We start from the raw sequence: 18407 nt of genomic DNA, 5'->3' as shown, positions 1-18407 counted from the left end.
AGTGCACCCCTGGAATTACAGATATTCAGAAGGTGGAGGTAGGAGAATTAGGGTTTGAAGCCAGCCTGGGTAGGAAATGCTATGTGAATGTTACCACGAAATTCTATCTGATAAATCAACCAAAGTCAAAGGGACTAAGGGCACAGCTCAAGTGGGAGAGTGCTTGTAGTGAGATAGCCTGAGTTCAGTCCTCTGAAGAGCAAACAACATTCAAATATTGTTGTCTGTAAAGACCCTACATATACTTCTCTCTGTGTGTGTCTATCTTCCTTTCTCTCCTCCCTCCCTCCCTCCTCTCTCTCTCTTTCTCTCTCCCCCCCCCCCCTCTCTTCTACTTACTGAGGAGGTTGAATTCAAAGCCAGCCCAGGCAGAAAAATCCATTGGAACTTCATCTCCCTCTAAAAAAGAAAAGAAAAGAAAACAAAAAAACAACAAAATAATGGGCTGGAGACATAGATCTCAAGTCAGGTGGTAGAGCACCACACAAGCACATAAACTACTCCAATTTAATCCCAGTACCACAAACAAGCAAAAGGCTTTAATAATTTCATAATGACACGCTCCAAATTTATATGTTTAAGCTGCTTCTGTGCACCGAGGGAACAAAAGAACTGTCCAAGAACCTGAATCTTAAAATTGTCTTCAGCCCACAGAGGAAACCAGTTCCTTGCAATATTGAGGATGTGTTTGTTAGTGTAGAGTGGTACACTGTTTTTCCAGGGGGAATTTTGTCAGCTGCATTTGCTGAAAATCCTCCATCCTTCAAGATCCTATGGTCTATTTTACTTACGGGGAAAGTTTGATGGCAATATTGGCAAAATCATGGACATGATTGGGGGAAGAGACTTATTTATTTTTTTGCCAGTCCTGGGCTTGAGCTCAGGGTCTGAGCACTGTCCTTGGACTTTCTCAAGGCTAGAGCTCTACCACTTGAGCCACAGCACCACTTCCAGCTTTTTTCTATGTATGTGGTACCAAGGAATTGAACCCGGGTCTTCGTGCATGCTAGGCAAGCACTCTACCACTAGGCCAAACTCCCAGCCTAGGGGAAGAGACTTTTAATTAATATATTTGGATGATCATAATTTTAAAATGTCATTGGAATTTTTCCATCCATAATCATGAACACATTGTATGAATGACACTGCATAGAGCATAGGAGTACAGGCATGATATAAAATCAATAAAATACTGATTTTTATTTTCTTTAGATGTAGGCTCAGAAGTGGGCTTGCTAGAGCCTAAGGTATCTTTGCCTTTAAGTTTTTGAGAACCTTCATACTGTTTTCTTGGACGCCATTCTTAACCCATTCATCACGATAGGCTTCTAGGCCAGAAAAGGAGCATTCAGCTGGAAGGTAAAGTCTTCACTTACTGTGACCACCAGTGGATACTTCATTGCACTCCCCCGAGAAGCGATTCTGCTCTTCTTGCCAGGATCTTTCAGACTTTTAGCTCTGTGGATTGAAGATGTGTAAAAGGATCGCTGTTAGGATGTAGCATACATATGCATTAAACATTTAGCTACATTGACTTCATTGGAGTCATATAAGGAACCAGTGTCTCCATTAACAAATAAACAGCAGCTAAGTAATTATGAACTGTCAAAGAGAAGGTAGGCTGGCAAAGATGGTTCTTGAACCCCTTCAGGTTTATATGAAGTATAAGTAGTGAAAAACCCTTCAGAGTATTATACATGTCCATTCAGTGATATGTGTGTGTGTGTGTGTGTGTGTGTGTGTGTGTGTGTGTGTGTGTGTGGTAAGTGGGGGGGAAGGTCCTGGGGTTTGAACTCATGGCCTGTGTGCTGTCCCTGAGCTAAACTTCTACCATTTGAACTGCAGTTCTGCTTGTGGCTTTTTGGTAGTTAATTGGAGCTAAGAGTCTCTCAAGGACTTTCGTGCCTGGACTGACTTTGAACCACAGTCCTCTGACCTCTGTCTCCTGAGCAGCTGAGATTACATTTGTGAGCCGCCAGGGCCCATTTCACTGAGTGCATTTACTTATTTACATCCCAGACCACACCAAGTCTGCGAGTCTGACGGCACCTTTCACTCAAAATGACTAATTTCTTTAGAAAGATATTCATTCTACAAATTAAAAATCATAGTAAGAATAAAAGAGGTCAATCCAATGAGAGCTCTGGATGTGCATGACGAAGCCCTTAAAAAATTAGCACGCATGGAATTCCTGTGAAGATCTTCTTATCCGAAAATGAGTCAGTGCAGACCAAGTATATGACCCTGCAAGAAATCTCTGGAAATACTGACAGCTTTAGCAGCAGGAATAAATTTTAGGGGTTCATCTTGGAGTTCAGATGAAGACATTGGAAACCCCAGGGCAATTCTGAGAGAGATTATATTATTAAAGGAATTTGGATAGCATATAAACTATTTCAAAGCAGCATTGGCAGGCTCTCTGGGCAGAGGGCTTGCTACCACAGCTAGAGAAAGAAGGACTCTGCAGTGAGCACTTCTGGGTGTGTCCGCAGAGGCCTGTGAGGAGGCCGGCGGAGAAGCAAATACCACGAAGCTCAGGTGTGCCAAGGCTCCTGTCTGTGTCAGTACATGCATCACTAGTGGATGCTTACATGAGCCACGTCCCCCATCCACACACTTCAGTGTCGCTTGCTGTTGTTTCTCAGCGTTGAGCTCCTACAGTAGCTGTTTTGTGGGGTGCCATGGTGACTGGCCTGTGATTAACCAGGGGAAGGTTGGCTGTCTTCCCGACACAGGGTTCCCCTCCCCACCTCCCAGGTGGTAGGGATTAAGGGCATGAGTCACCATGACTAGTTTGTAACCACTTTTCCAATGACAGAGTACCTAGTTTCACCCCTTTCAGAATTTGGTAAGCTTAATCTTCTCCCTATCTTTACAACTGGAAGTTTCCTTATTTCTACAGTGAGAGGCAAGTGCTGAAGCATTGATGAAGCTTATTTGTGTCAGGAAATGTGTTAATCATTTTATTACGATAGTCAAAGATATACATTTTATATATTATTATTTGAAGTATATTTTGCAAAGCAATAGAAAAATATTAAAAGCTCAGTGTGATTAATCGGCATCTAATGATGATACAATCATGTTTCGGTTGGTACAAGATAGAGATATATTTCAACTCACTTTTTTTTTTGTTGTTGGTTGTAGGACTTGAACTCTGGGCCTGGGAGTTGTCTCTCAGCTCTTCAGCTCAAGGCTACCGCCCTAGCCCTTGAACCACAGCCCCACTTCTGGGTTTCTGGTGGCTAATAAGAGTCTCACAGACATTAGTGTCCAAGCTGACTTTGAACATGGATCTTCAGATCTCAGGCTCCTAAGTAGCTAGAATTGCTACCACACCCAGCTCAACTCATGAGTGCCCCCCCTCGCTTACTAAGGGAATTAAGATAACAGAAAATAAATACCTCCGATTAACCGCCCCAAACCCTAATGTGAAATTGTGACTCAAATGGCACAGCACTAGCCCAAACACAAAATCTTAGGGACAGTGCCCAGGTCCTGAGTTCAAGCCTTGGGACTGGCAAACACACACACATGCACACACACACCACCACCACCACCAACAACAACAACCATGCACAGAATGAGTTTAACTGTTACTGAGTATAGAGTAGGAGGCAGTGATTTAGCAAGACCCTCAGCCTCCATCCTCAGTCCTCAGCCTCGTGAGTAGTCAGGATAGAGGGCAGGAACCCCAGCTTTCCAGTTCTTAGCAGTTCTGTTTCTGAAGCGTGGGAGTTTCCATGTTGGCTATTTGCATAGTTCACAATGATGTGGGAAGTTTTTATTTAGAATTTTTTTCATATATTTTTATTGTAATTAATAGAAGGGTTACATGATATTCACCAGATAGAAGGTGCATTACTTCACACACATTGATACCCTTTCTCATGTCTTGGTCCCCATTTCCCTCCCCCCCATGCCCACCCATCATCTTGTTTTCCCCCCTTCCCTATCTAATTTCAAATAACCAAATACAAATATATCCAGTATATCAGATAACAAAATGAGATAGTGTAACAATATAAGATAACCAAGGGACAGCAAAAGAGATGAGAGATAACATAGTACATTAAGGACAACAATCACTCATTATATGGGTTTTGTTTCTATATCCTGGAGGTCCTTTCATTTAGAGTCATCCTATATGGCCTTATGTATCTAGGTTTTGCTCTATTTTGTAAATCTCTGCTAGGAGAGCCCAAGGTTTCTACTGATTATGACAAATGAGGGAAACCATTGAGCCTACGTTCCTTTGAGTCTGGCTTACTTCACTTAATATGATTTTTTTCTAAGTCTTTCCATTTCCTTACAAATGGGGCAATGTCATTCTTTCTGACAGCAGCATAGAATTCCATTGTGTACAAATACCACATCTTGTTGATCCACCCATCAACTGAGGGACATCTGGGTTGGTTCCATATCTTTGCTATGGTAAATAGTGCTGCAGTGAACATTGTTGTGCTAGTGGATTTAGTATGCCCTTGTTTCTGGATGATTGGGTAAATGCCAAGTAGCAGAATTGCTGGGTCATAGAGGAGCTCTATGTTTAGACTTTTGAGGAACTGTCATACTGCTTTCCATAGTGGTTGAACGAGTTTGCACTCCCACCAACAGTGTAGTAGTGATCCCTCCTGGCCACATCCCCTCCAGCATCTGTTATTATTCGTTTTCCTGATCCTGGCCATTCTAACTGGAGTGAGGTGGAATCTTAGAGTTGTTTTGATTTGCATTTCTTTTATGACCAGAGATGTCAAGCATTTCTTCATGTGTCTATAGGCCATTTTTGTTTCTTCTTCAGAGAAGACTCTCTTTAAGTCTTTGGCCCATCTTTTAATAGGATGGTTGTTACTTTGGAGATTAGTTTTGGAGTGATTCAATTTTTTGACTGAGTTCATTTTAAAACTTATTCATGCTGAGGATCCTGTGATCTTCCCTTCTTCCATTTCAGGATAGGAAAAATGTGCCTTGGAAAGGACTCATTGCTTGCCTGGGGTCTAGGCAGCAAAAGCAAAGCTAGAACCCAGTTGGGATTGGGACCTGGCCGTGAACAGCCTTCATTCTGCCTCACAAAGGGCATTGCTTAAAATATTTGATTTGAGCTTTAAAAATGTCATGGCAAACTCTGGAAGTAAGTGCCGTGCTTTATGATTTTTATCCTTTGTGCCTTGAATTATGAGCGCTATTTCTATACAGGTCGTCATGTGAGAGAAGAGGGCTATTAGAAGACAGCAAGATTCATAGGCCTCCGTCCTCCCGCCACTACATAGCAGCACGAGGTGGGCGTGGAGCTCGGGGACACGTGACGACACAAGGAATCCATCACAAACTTCTCTTTGCCCTGGCGGCAAAATGGGAGATGACCGAACACCCCTGAAATGAGGCAGACTCTTTCCTTCCAGTAGAGGCTCCTGATTTTCATAGCTCCCAGTTTATTTGCAATATTAACCCTGAGAGGCCAAGAAGGATAGTCATATAATATTATTGCTTTACTGCCGACAGGCGTCAGTGGTTCAAGCCTGTCCTAGTTACGCAGGAGCCTGAGAGCTGAGGATCGTGGGTCAAAGCCTACCTGAGCAGTTAAGTCCTCACGGACTCTTATTTCTATTTAACCACCCAAAGCCAAAGTGGATCGGTGGCTCAGGTGGTAGAGCACCAGTTTTGAGAAAAAAAACAGTAAAGGACAGTGCCCAGGCCTTGAATTCAAGCCTCACTACTGGCTGTAGGTATGGGTGTATGTGTGTATGCGTGTATGTATGTACGTATGCGTGCATGTATGCATGTATAAATGCATATATATACACACACATGTTTTTATGCTCTCTTAGTTTTATTCCTATAAACCCTACACTACTTAGTTTATCATAATATAATCACCACATGTGTGCATTGCTTCCTTGTCTGCAGGAGCACTTGAAGTTCAGGCTCTAATTTCATCTGGTGCTCTCACATGGCAGGATTCGGAGAGATGTTTGTTAAAATAGTGAATACCTTCCTCTACTCCAGTCCCCAGGCACTATTTTAATAATGGCACCAAGAGAAGTGAACAGAAAATACTGACTCGATAACATTCAAAATGAACTGCTATCTGCTGCATTAATGAATGCACGTGTATTTTTCAGCCTCATACAGGTTTGTATCAAGTACTTTCTTGTGTTTTCTTTTTTGGGGGGTAGCGTGTTTTTGAGTCTTCTCCTGCATTCCCTTCTGCAATATTTATAGCTATTTCTAATATTCCTGCAAGATAGAAGCTGCTCTACAATTTTCATGGGAAATTAGTGTTCCCTAAATCTCAGGCATGAGTCAGGTCCCCAGATGCAATTTCGTTTCCCCCAAGGAAAGTTTGGTTGATCTGGTGATTCTGACGCCTGTGCCCACAGAAGGACCACGGCGTGATGACAATGGAGGGTGAACTCATGCAAATAAAGACTGCCCTGCTTGCAGAATGAATTATTGCGGGTCTCAAGTCAGGCATGGAAGGCGAGGGTAAATTGCATGTGTTTGATATATGTAACTCAGGAGGTAATCCAAAGGAAATAAAAATAGACACCCAAGAGTCCCTTTCCAGCAGAGTGCTCAGCCTTCTTTGTACACAACCATCCCACAGCGGAGTCCTTACACGTCTCCAGAGCTAGGCCGTCCCGCCACCATGACACCCAGCGGTGGAGGCCAAGAAACTAAGGTCTCCACGTTGGAGGTGGCTTCCATTGTGAAACACGGCAGTGTCTTCGTAGAGGAATGAAACATGAAGAGGGCAGCAGAAGAGTCTGTATCAGGTTGATTGTTACCTGCATCACACAGGCAATACTCAACATCTCACTGACCCTGCGTATCACGTCGCAATATAGCCTGCAAGTTTGCCAGTCATGTTTTAGTGTGTGTTGTTATGTTTTCTTCCTTTCTCTTTTTTATACTACTTCTACCTTCGGGGTGACATAAATGCCATGTGAATGCTCTGATATTTCTGCATATATTATGTATTATATTAAATATATATTAATTTATATATATTTGAGGCATGATCTCTCCTGGGCTTCTGCACATCAGCTAACAAAGCCAAAGCACCAGATCATGCATACCCATCTGATTGTGACAATATGATATCCTGTATTCCCCTAGTTCAGCCAAGTTTATGGTTACCATCCATTTTTTTAAAAATGCTACCACGTGAGTGCAGGTAAGGCATCCTGATTTGAACCTGAACTTGATGCTAGAGGTGCAGCGAGGTCATGTGTCAAAGCAGGACATTTCTAGGACAGTGGAACAACAACAAAAAAAACCAAAACAAAACCACAAACTCCTGATATTTAGCCATTCCTGACAAAATCGTGCCTTTGTCAGATCGTTCTGGTGACAGCCGAGGACAGATTTGCTGGAAGAGTAGTCAAGATCACACACTTTGGTCTATAACTACCGCTGTCCTGAGTGGGTCTGATTGATAATTACGTTTATTTTTTCCTGTAATAATTTCCCTTGAAATTACATAGAATAGGTAAGACAATGGAGGTAAGAAGATTCAGTTCTCGGTGTGAGTGAAATGGCTAGAGATTATAGTTATTTTTAAAATATAAACAAACCCTCTGTGTCCTTTCTCCCCCTGCTGGGTTCATTTAGGATAAATCCCAGGCTGTCCCCCAGTCTCACAGTGGGGGACAGTGGACTTTGTCTGCCTTGGGCACAACATATGCTACTTCCCATCCCTTTAACAGGCGTTTGTTCTGCAGACGGTATTGGTCAAAAGTACATTATTCACGATCGCTTTAATGCAAATACACAAGGCTGAGGAGAAAATATGCCACAGAGGCAGTCGTCTAGCTCTCCTCTTCTTAAAAATTCTTGCCTTCATAGGCTTCTATGTTGGAATTTACAATACATAGAGTATAAAAATAAAGGGATATATAGCAGCCACCAAGAGAACTATAAAACAATGCCCTAAACATTCCTTAGTAGAGCCTTTTTTTTAATTAAAAGGACCCTGTAAATAGTGATTTCTGTTGTCATTTTCTCTCTTTCTCTCTCTGTCTCTCTCTCCCTCCCTCCCCTATGTTTAGTTAATTAAGCAGAGTCCCTGCATGTTCTTTGACACTGACACATTTGAAGGAAACAGAAGAGGGATCGAAGCAAAGGCCAGAGCTATATTTACTCTGTTTAATAAAAATAAAACACACAATTAGTTTTGCACTACAAAAATTAGCTTCTGCCACATTTTCAGCTGCTATTTAAAGAATTGTTTGATTCCCCAGTAAAGAGGCATCTGATCTGGAGCAGAAGCTAGGACAGATTCACAAGTGTGTATTCAGAAAGGCATGTGTTTTAAATCTGAGCAGAGATGAAGTGCTATTTGTCTACCTAAGCCATGAAGGTAGAACTTTCTTTGCCAGTACTGAACCTGAGTTTTATAGAATTATCTGCCAGATATGGAGAGACTGCTGGATTTCTCAAACCATCTCTGAGAAGTTAAGTGCTTCTGTTTTGTTTTAAAGTGTGTCTGGTACATTTATTTATATACACTATTTGTCACACAAGACAATTGACACGCTAAGCCTGGATCTCCATTAAGCACATGGAAGTTCTCTGAGCGGAATGACAAAGAGAAATGTGACCATCTGCACATGATGGTTTGAGGTACAGAAAATGATGCCAGAGACCCTGAGAACCCCATATGCACGAACAGCAATACAGAAAAAAAAATAAACCAATATGGAGAGTAATAGAACGTTTGGGAGACATCGTCCTTCTTAAAATAATGGTAAATGAATCCTATGTTCGTCTAAGGTGCAAAGACAGTAAAGAATTTACCGTAGGAACCAAACCAAGTGCTTTTCCTGTGACTCTGCTTTGTTCATTCAGATTTAGGTCAATGTGCTTACATATCACAGAACGCATTGTCCTCTTTCCTAATCCACCTTTCTGCCTGTTTTCTTTTTGCTGGATTTTAAAGCAATGTAGGAAGTGGGGAAAATAAAAGCCAAATGAAGTGGCAGGCTCCCCAACATTCCAATGTCATCTTAAGATGATTGCAGGAAGGAGGGTGGGTACCTTTCATTCCCTTGTCCTCAAATTATCCTTTGACCTGAAAGACAGGGGAGATCTCCTCAGAGAGTGGTGCTTACTGATTTACATGAACACCTATTAATGCTAATAGAAGGTATCCCCATTGATCTCTCTACTCCAAAACAATAATGTTGTCCTCCTGGTCTTCTGTAAAGGAAGAATCAACAGAGCCTGTCCTTATCAGGGATTCAGGTGAATCACTTCAGAGAGATATGCTTCACATAGAATTAAGTAGTATGCATGATTTGGCTAGTATCTTGTTGTAAATTCGAAAAAAGAAATACCAGATATGCCTTTGGCCTTATATAATCTGCCAAAATTACTTCTGAGGGTTATCATTTGGCCTATGTTTTTACAGGCAAAGATACTATGGCAGTGGAAATAGACCTCTTATTGATTTGAAGAATAAGGTGAACATGAAATCTAGTTAGGTGTTGGTGGCTCATACTTTTAATCGTGGCTACTCAGGAGGCTGATATCTGAGAGTGGTGCTTTGGCTGTTGCAGCCAATTAGCCAGTGAAAAATTGTGAGTGGACTTATGGCTCAAGTGGTAGATTGCCAGCTTTAAGCAGAAAAAGCTAAGCAAGAGCAATGAGGCCTTGAGTTCAAGCCCTAGTTACAACTCTCAATCTCTCTCTCTCTCTCTCTCTCTCTCTCTCTCTCTCTCTCTCTCTCTCTCTCTCTCTCTCTCACACACACACACACACACACACACACACGCATGCACGCGCACACACACACACACACACTTTATTTTATTCTTTCAAATATTATCTTATGCTCAGTTCTGGTTTAGAAAGCATAAATGACAGTAATAGATTGGAGGTATTCATTCATTTAAATTTGAAAAGAATGAACAACAATGAGAATCTGGGTAGAAAGCATTGGAAATGGAATAAAAAAATGAGTTCTTGAAGTTATGCACCTTTTATCTGGTGAATATAATGTAACCCTTCTATTAATCACAATAAAAAAAGATGAAAAAAATGAGTTCCCCTCTTCCCACTACAATTGCTTCTTGGGTACTTTATATCAATCATCTTTCATATAATTTTTATTTCACCTGAATTGTTTATATTTTGGCAAGACATTGCTCCTAATTGTTTATTTTTAGGCACATAGACTATCTATTTAACAGTTATTTATATTTATCTTCTTTTCTTTCTATAAGCATTAAATATCTAGGTAGCAATTTGTAATTTTATTAATGGTTTTGAGAGGAACAATTTAGACTAAATAAGTTTTTTGTATTGTTTCTACTTTCTGTTACTCTTTTCCCATGTCTTTATTATTTTTCTGTTAGTTTTTTGGGATTCACATTATTTTGTTTTTAAACAATTATTCAGAACATTAATTTTGCTGGTAGATGTATAACATTATTTTCAAACCACTACTTTTGTTTATAGACCAGTAATTGATTTAGAGAAAATTGCAAGTGGACATGATAACTTGTATCCATTAGCTAACTAACTATAGTCCCTCAAATCCAAATCCATCTTTATTGAGTGAAATTGGAAATATGGAGCTGGATCCTGTAACCTTTGTCTTTGTCCAGTGAGAAGGAAAGGAGAATTGAACCACAGAGGGTAGGGCAGCAGGGGCTCCCATCCTTATTCTAGTAGGACCACTGTGATTCTCTACTTCCTCTTGCAGAACTGCTAACAGCAAGTGTCAGGGAACCAGACACTGCTATCGCCCCGTGGCAAACCATTACTTCTGAATATAAGCATTGTAAAGGTATCGATTTCCCTGTTAGACCCATGATAGCTGCATATTACAAAATTTCAATGTTTTGGTTTTCACTCACTTCAAAACATTTTCAATGTACTGTGGTTTCCTCTCGCACTCTTTTTTCTTCTTTCACTTTTCATTCTCTCTCTTTCTCTTTCTTTTTCTATTCCTTCCTTCCTTCCTTCCTTCCTTCCTTCCTTCCTTCCTTCTCTCCCTCCATCCCTCCCTCCGTCCCTCCCTCTGTCCCTCCTTCCCTCCCTCCCTCCCTCCCTCCTGCCTTCCCTTCCTTTAATCTTCTTTACCCCTTCCACCTGTCCTCTCCTGTTCTCTTTTGTCCTTTCCTCTCCTTCCTTTCCTGCCATTTTCTTCACTTTCAGGATCAGACCCAAGGCCTTGTGTTTTGTCAAACACTGAACTCTACGCCCAGTTGTAATTACTTCCTTGCTATAATTTCTTTTTGAATAGTATAATTTCTTCTTGAGTATAGTATTTTTTTCCTTTGATCATTCTTGAGTTTTCAAGTTTTTACTGATATTCAGCAAATTTATTGTCAAGCTCCTTGGCGATAGGATGCTTGAGTTTACTCTGTTTGGCTTCTGTTGAAATTCTTAGATCTTTACATTAGAGCTTTGTTTATTTTTTTTCCCTGATCCTTCTCTTTGTGTCTTAGGCCTCTAATTGCTGCTGAATGATTTGTTATGATCCACAGATACTCGGTGTTTTTCCACTTCTCATAGATCTTCATTTACTTATTTAGCTTTTACTGTCTTTAATTTTTTTATTTTGATTTCTAGTTTTATGTGCTCAGGTTCATAGATTTATATTTCTGGTGTGACAGTGTCTAACACTATATATATTTTTGTTCCTTTCCGACATTACAATAGTTTTACTTATGGAAATCTCACTCGGAGCCGAGCACTGGTGGCTCATAGCTGTGATCGTAGCTACGCAGGGGCCTGAGATCTGAGGACTGTGGTTCGAAGCCAGCCCAGACAGAAAAGTCTGTGAGCCTCTTATTTCCAATAAACTACTCAGAAAATCTGGAAGTGGTGCTGTGGCTCAAGTGATGAAGTGCTAGCTAATTCAAAAAAAAAGTAAAAAGAAAAAAGAGAACAGAAATGCCATTTAGATCTTCAAAACATTTTCAGTGTTTTTTCTTCATCGTATTTCTTGGTTCTACCAACTTTTAGAATGTATAAAAGGTAGATATGCACATAAGTATGTGCAATGCCAGTTTCCTCTACCACAGAAAGGTTCGGTGGCAAAATTCAAGGAGAAAAATTGTATTCAGTTAACAAGAATAGCAAACTCTGTTTTCCAACTACTGAGGCCTCCAGTGTCTAGCTGCAAGGACGTGTGCCTCTGCCAGTGCTGGCTTTCTGTGCTTCGGATTTTGGCTAATTTCACAGATATTGAGTATTTTCTCCTTGTTGGGATTTGTCTCCTTGATACTTTCTGACACTTGATGTTGAATATCGTGTATGTGTCCATTTTATGTCTTCATTTGCCATCTGCAAATCTTTTTTGGTGACATCCCTGCTCTGGTATTGTGCTTATCTTTAATTGGGATATTTGTTTCCACTGAGGTTTTTTTTTTCTAGGAATTCAGCCATAACTCCTTTATCAAATGTCACAAATGTTTATTTTCCTAACACATCTCCTCAGTGTACGACAGACTCGCTTTTCCATGTCATTTAACTTCTTATCTTTTCCATGCTTCATTTTTTTTCGTCTGTAGAAGCGGTGTGCTAATAGAATCCTGCAGTTGTTTGATACTTTAGATCAACTAGAGCTTAATGTTTTAAACAAAAAAACCCCCTCATACTTTGGGTATAATCAACAGTGAGATGTTCAATTCAGCCTTCTGATGGCATCATGAAACTTGGAGGGATTAGAGAACCACCAGAGGAAATCCTCTGGGGATAGTCAACTCAACTGCTCTTCTTGGAGATAAGATCCCTTTGGAGAGTTAAGGAGACAGAAGATGCCACAGGCAATGTGTCTGTCCTTAGTGGAATCGAGGGTTCAGAGGGCATCACCCAGACTGCTCCACTTCTAACTACCTGACAGTGGGGAAACAGCCAGCAAGGTGTTGCTCCAGTTCCTTCCAGTTTTGTCTACAGTGGTGGGCCCTTCAAAATCTCTCCACCAAGGTTTGTCAGGGGAAAGGCTGTGAAAAGTCACAAGAACATGATCTCTGTTTTTCATCCATTTTCCCAAGTTCCCAAATGTTCATTTTATGTGTGTTACCTACTTGTGGCTGTAATGTGCTTTATTAACTGCAAAAAAAAAAATTCTGGAGCCAGGTGCAGTGGCTCACACCTGTCATCCTAGCTACTCAGGAGACAGATCTGAGGATGGTGGTTCAAAGCTAGCCCAGGTACTAGCGCCCATGAGACTCTTATCTCCAATTAACCACTAGAAATTGGGAAGTGGCGCTGTGGCTCAAGAGCTAGGGTGGTAGCCTTGAGATGAAGAGCTCAGGGACAGCACCCAGGCCCAGAGTTCAAGCCCCATGGCTGACACCCACACAAAAATATTCTGGGAATATGCTTATTTTTATTGAATGAATGGTTTAGTTCTTTGCATGAAAGGATATAATAGGTAATGATGAGAATTTTAAAAAGGCAATTGTGACTATACTTACCTTGCTTAAAAATGACATGAGATTGTAAGCTGTGTTTGAAACAGCTTCACTTTATTTTGTGACAGATGAAATGGCTTGAAATAATTATTCTAGTATCACCAAAGATTTGGAAGCCCTGCTGTCGGATGGCATGTCTTCAAAAGGGTCCATAAATCCACGGAGATTTGCAGTGTCTATTTCATAAAGTCCCTAATGAAAAGCAGACAGTTTGGTAAAGCCAACATTTATTTAAATCTCTTGTCACCATCTTTTCTGCTAACTTGTTCACCTTTGGACACTGCTGAGTTCGGTTCTTATCATTTCCTTTCCTCCAATTTGAATTCTGGCATCCCATTCACTTAGGTTGTGATTTGTCTTTATTTTAATGTTGACCTTGGTTCTTTGGGCCTTTGCTTCTCCTTATTTCTCTTCTCTTGCTAGGGCTGGGAGCTGATCTCTGCCCTGCTTTTCTCATATTGATTCCTGGCTGGCCTTGGTCTGGGTGATGCACGTAGCATCTGACCCAAGTTCGTCACCATCATTAGAGAAACACTAGCATTTTTTCATGTCTCATGATTTCAACGTATTTTTATTTCTTACCTGCAACATATTGGAAAGTTTGAAGCCTATTTTAAGGTATCAAGTATTATAAAGTTGGTTCCCAGACAGAATACCTTTTTTCTTTGCAGGAAATTCAGAACCAATCCATAGTTCATAAATATTTAATTGACACTTTAACGTAATCATGTTTGAGTTACCCAGTTGGTCAGGAATGGCCTTTTAAGAGTCTGTAAGCTTCTAGAAGAAAGTTTTTCTTTAGGAACAGAATATTCTAGAGGACTTCCTTTATTTCCAAAGATTAGTTCCAAATCTGATACTTTGAATATGGAAAGAATTTGCTTGGATTTGGGACTGTTTCCACCTCTTATCTCTAATTTGAGAGAAACAAAATTCTTTTCAGTTACCTATACTGGTAAGTTTGGAAACAGATGATACTTATGGTAAAACCAACAGGAAACGTAAAAACAATTAATTTGAAAAGGTGTTGAATTTGCTCTTTCTTCTCTCTACAAGATTTCCTGCTGTGCTTTAGCTGACTTTTATGTTATTTTATTTATCCCAGTAGCAATCTCTTCACTGAAACAACTCCATACAATTTCCTTGCAGACTGAGAAATAGCTAATGGCATCAGCCACCTTTATAGGCAATCCAGCTTATCATCTGATATTTCATTTCAGCTGTCACAGAACAATGGAAACAAAGTGGAACCAGGAAGAAAGAAGGGATTAAGGAAGGGAGATAGGGAGAAAAGGAAAGGAAGAAAGGAGGAGGAAGGAAAGAAGAAAGGAAGGAAAGAAGGAAGGAAGGAAAGAAGGAAGGAAGGAAAGAAGGAAGGAAAAAGAGAGGCAGGGAGGGACATAAGGCATGATGAGATTTGATTGTTCTTAGATACATTTTTCAAAGTAGTGAAGCTGGGGCTGGGAGTTTGGCCTAGTGGTAGAGTGCCTGCCCAGCATGCAAATAGATCCGAGTTCAATTCCTAGGTACCACATGCATAGAAAAAGCCGAAAGTTGTGCTGTGGCTTAAGTGGTAGATAGGGCTCTAGCCTTGAGAAAAAGCCCAAGGACAGCACTCAGGCCCTGAGTTCAGGCCCCAGGACTGGAAAAAAAAACAAAGTAGCAAAGCCATTTTTTTAAAGTGACAAACAGTTTTGGTAAACCTAGGGTGGCTATAATTCTAAGAACTGTAACTGAGCTTTTTGGATGAAAAAGATATGACACATCTTCTTCATAGCATTTACAGCATTTCTTCGAACTCTTGGAAGAAGGTGCATGTTTTCAACAAAAGAGCTTTGGGGAGCATCAAGAGAAAATAGAGAGCATTTTTTTCTTAACAATCCTCTTGTACTATTTTTATTATGAACGCTAAAGAGGAAGGATAAAACTGACAGAAAAAAAGCAATCAATTGCGTAGATATAAAACCATCCTGTTTATCTCTGTCATTTTTCACTGTGAACATGCCTTCCTTTTTTTCTTCCTTTTCTCTCCGTGATGACACTTGCTAGGCAGGTAGGTATTCTCCCACTTGAGCTATTTTATGTTTAGCTACGTTTTTTTTTTTTTTTTTGCCAGTCCTGGGCTTGAGTTCAGGGCCTGAGCACTGTCCTTGGACTTTCTCAAGGCTAGAGCTCTACCACTTGAGCCTCAGCACCACTTCCAGTTTTTTCTATGTATGTGGTACCGAGGAATTGAACCCGGGTCTTTGTGCATGCTGGGCAAGCACTCTACCACTAGGCCAAACTCCTGGCCCCTGTTTAGCTACTTTAAAATCGGGTCTCATTTGTTGCCCCTGTTGACCTGGGCAGTGCACATTCTGTTTATGCTTCCTGCCTACTGGCCTAATTGCACTCAGCTTTCTATCAGTTGAATCTCAAAAGCTTTTTTGGGGGGGGGGGGCATGGACTGGCCTCTACCTGGAATCCTCCTCATCTCAACCTCCCAAGTTCCCAGGTGAGCCTGAGCCTTGCACATCCCCAGTGGCTTCTACAGTGGCTGTGCTGTGGCTGGAAGCCCTTAGGAGCCCCTGTCAATATTCTCACACGACTCGGTGTCTCTATCTCCACTCCAACATAAGGGGCCCAGCAAGGAGACTGAAAGCGGGGTCACCACGCTGAGGTTTCCTTCTCAAGCCGTCATTGCAAGTGGTACTGAGTCGCTTCAAAGGCACTTTAAGATACGGTGTAGGGAAATCTCTGATAAATGCAAGGCTTTGCCTGCAGGGTGTCTCCGTCATACCATCTATGACTGAAGAAGACACTATGGAGACAGAGCTGTTCTCCCGTGAAACGCTGCTCCACGCAGGTGCACTTCCCCTAGGGAAAATGTCTAACGCTCAGAGCACAAGTATGGAATCCGGAGCTAAGTTTTCTGGATTCAATACTCAGCTCTGTCTTTTACCAGACGCACAAGCCAGGGAAAGTTTTACAAAACAGTTTTGAGTCTTCATTCCTTGTGGCATTTTTGTTTTAAACTCAGGGCCTCACACTCGCCATATAAATAAATGTTCTACTGCTTAAGCTACAAACCCCCAGTCAATAAATTTAACTGGATCCTTGGATGATTAATGCGTGTTCTTTTTACGTGTTTGTTGCCCTCTCAGTAACATGCTTTGAACTACAAAATCAGTCGCCTCTCTCTGCTCATGTACTCAAGGCACTGAAGCCTCTCGATGGCTGTGTGCATTGCTGTTCTTACAAGCATTCCCAGGAGCCCTAAGAACTAAGAGTAGGACTAGAGAGGGAGAAATGGAAGAAACGGATTTCCAGTAGGCGTGGCCTTTGGAAATAATATGATGGCAACTTCCAGGTTGGTAAAAATGTAAATTATGCAATGCCATTCTCAACATTTAGTTCTCTTAGAGCAGATGCTTCCTGTTACTTTTTCTCATCTACTCAGTCTTCTTGTCTGGAGGCTGGATAGTGGGATTCAATAATCTCCTGCAGACTAGAGCAGTGTCCATTTGGTTTTTGTGGTGGCCAATCTCTAATTTTCTTTTTTTAAAATCAGTCTTGGGGCTTGAACTCTGGGCCTAGATACTGTCCCTGAGCGCTTCAGCTCAAGGCTAGCGTTCTACCCCTTGAGCCACAGCACCACTTCTGGTTTTCTGGTAGTCAATTGGAGATGAGTTTCACGGACTTCAGTGCCCAGGCTGGCTTTGAACCGCAATCCTCAGACCTCAGTCTCCTACAGGTGTGAGCTACCCATGCCAGGCTCCAATCTCTAATTTTCAATGACATGATGACTCAGGGAGCCGTGCTTTTCTCTGTGGTTCTTGTAAATGAAGTCACAGTGCACTGTGTATCACATTGTGAGTGGAGTTTTATTTACAGATTGGTAGGTCTGTAGAAGGCATTTTTGTTTATCGTATTATTGGCCTTGTCCATGGGAGGCTTGAGAAAGATGATGTATTTCTACAATCCTCATCCTATGAAACTTAAAAAGGAATTCATTACGGTTATGCAGCTTTAAATCATGCTGGGACTATTGTGTGGGTTCTTTTGTTGTTGCATTGCTGTTGATTTTGTAGTCAAAGACACAGATAGAAGAAGAAATCCATAAGGTCTTTTTCATTGTTGCAACTCAGATGAGAAGAGGTGAATCCTCAAGCATGAAATTGCCATCTGTGCGTCCAGCCCCACCCCCACAGTTCTCTCTCTCTCTCTCTCTCTCTCTCTCTCTCTCTCTCTCTCTCTCTCTCTCTCTCTCTCTCTCTCTCTCTCTCCTTAGCAGGCCAGGTGAAGTCAGACATTTATTTTGGAAGGAATGATGTCACTGCTTATGTGAATATTATATAGATTCGCGAAGCTGTTTGGGGATGACAACTTGTCACTATAAAAATATGAGAGAAATAAATAGTTCTCTTTCTCCTTCAGATTCTATAACAGCCACTGGTGCTGTTAACAACTCAGTCTGCCAGACACAGGCTGTAAGATTTTTATATCATTTCTCTTTTTGTTTTCTTTTTAGGAATCGTTTTTAGGTAGATATAATAATATGAGTGTCTCCGCCTCATAGTTCAGGGCACTAAAACTTGGAGAGGTTAAATAAGTAATTACTCAAATAGCTCACAGCTAGTGCTTGGGTTCCATGCATGTCTTATCTGACCATATTATTCTTTTTCCCCCCTTCCATAGTGGGTTTGAAGGCAAAGCCTCACTCAGTCCTTTGGCCGTTTTGCTCAAGGCTAATGCTGGACCACTTGAACCACAGCTCTAGGTCTGGCCTTTTGCGATGAATTGGAGATAGGAGTCTCTCAGACGTTTCTGCACAGGCTGGTTTAGAACACAGATACTTGGATGTCAGTCTCCTGAGTAGCGAGGAGTATGGAAGGGAGGTAGCAGGGCCTATCGGCTCATCAGACTTCAGACTTTGAGCAAGTCACCCCTTCATTTGTGATGTGCTTTCTTCCACCTCTGTTCAGTCTAGCACATCCT

This window comes from Megascapheus bottae, chromosome 22, assembly GCF_031878675.1.
Source record: "Megascapheus bottae isolate mThoBot1 chromosome 22, mThoBot2.hap1, whole genome shotgun sequence".
NCBI classification, from domain to species: Eukaryota; Metazoa; Chordata; class Mammalia; order Rodentia; family Geomyidae; genus Megascapheus; species Megascapheus bottae.
The sequence above is the reverse complement of the archived record's forward strand: the minus strand, read 5'-3'. Positions refer to the sequence as shown.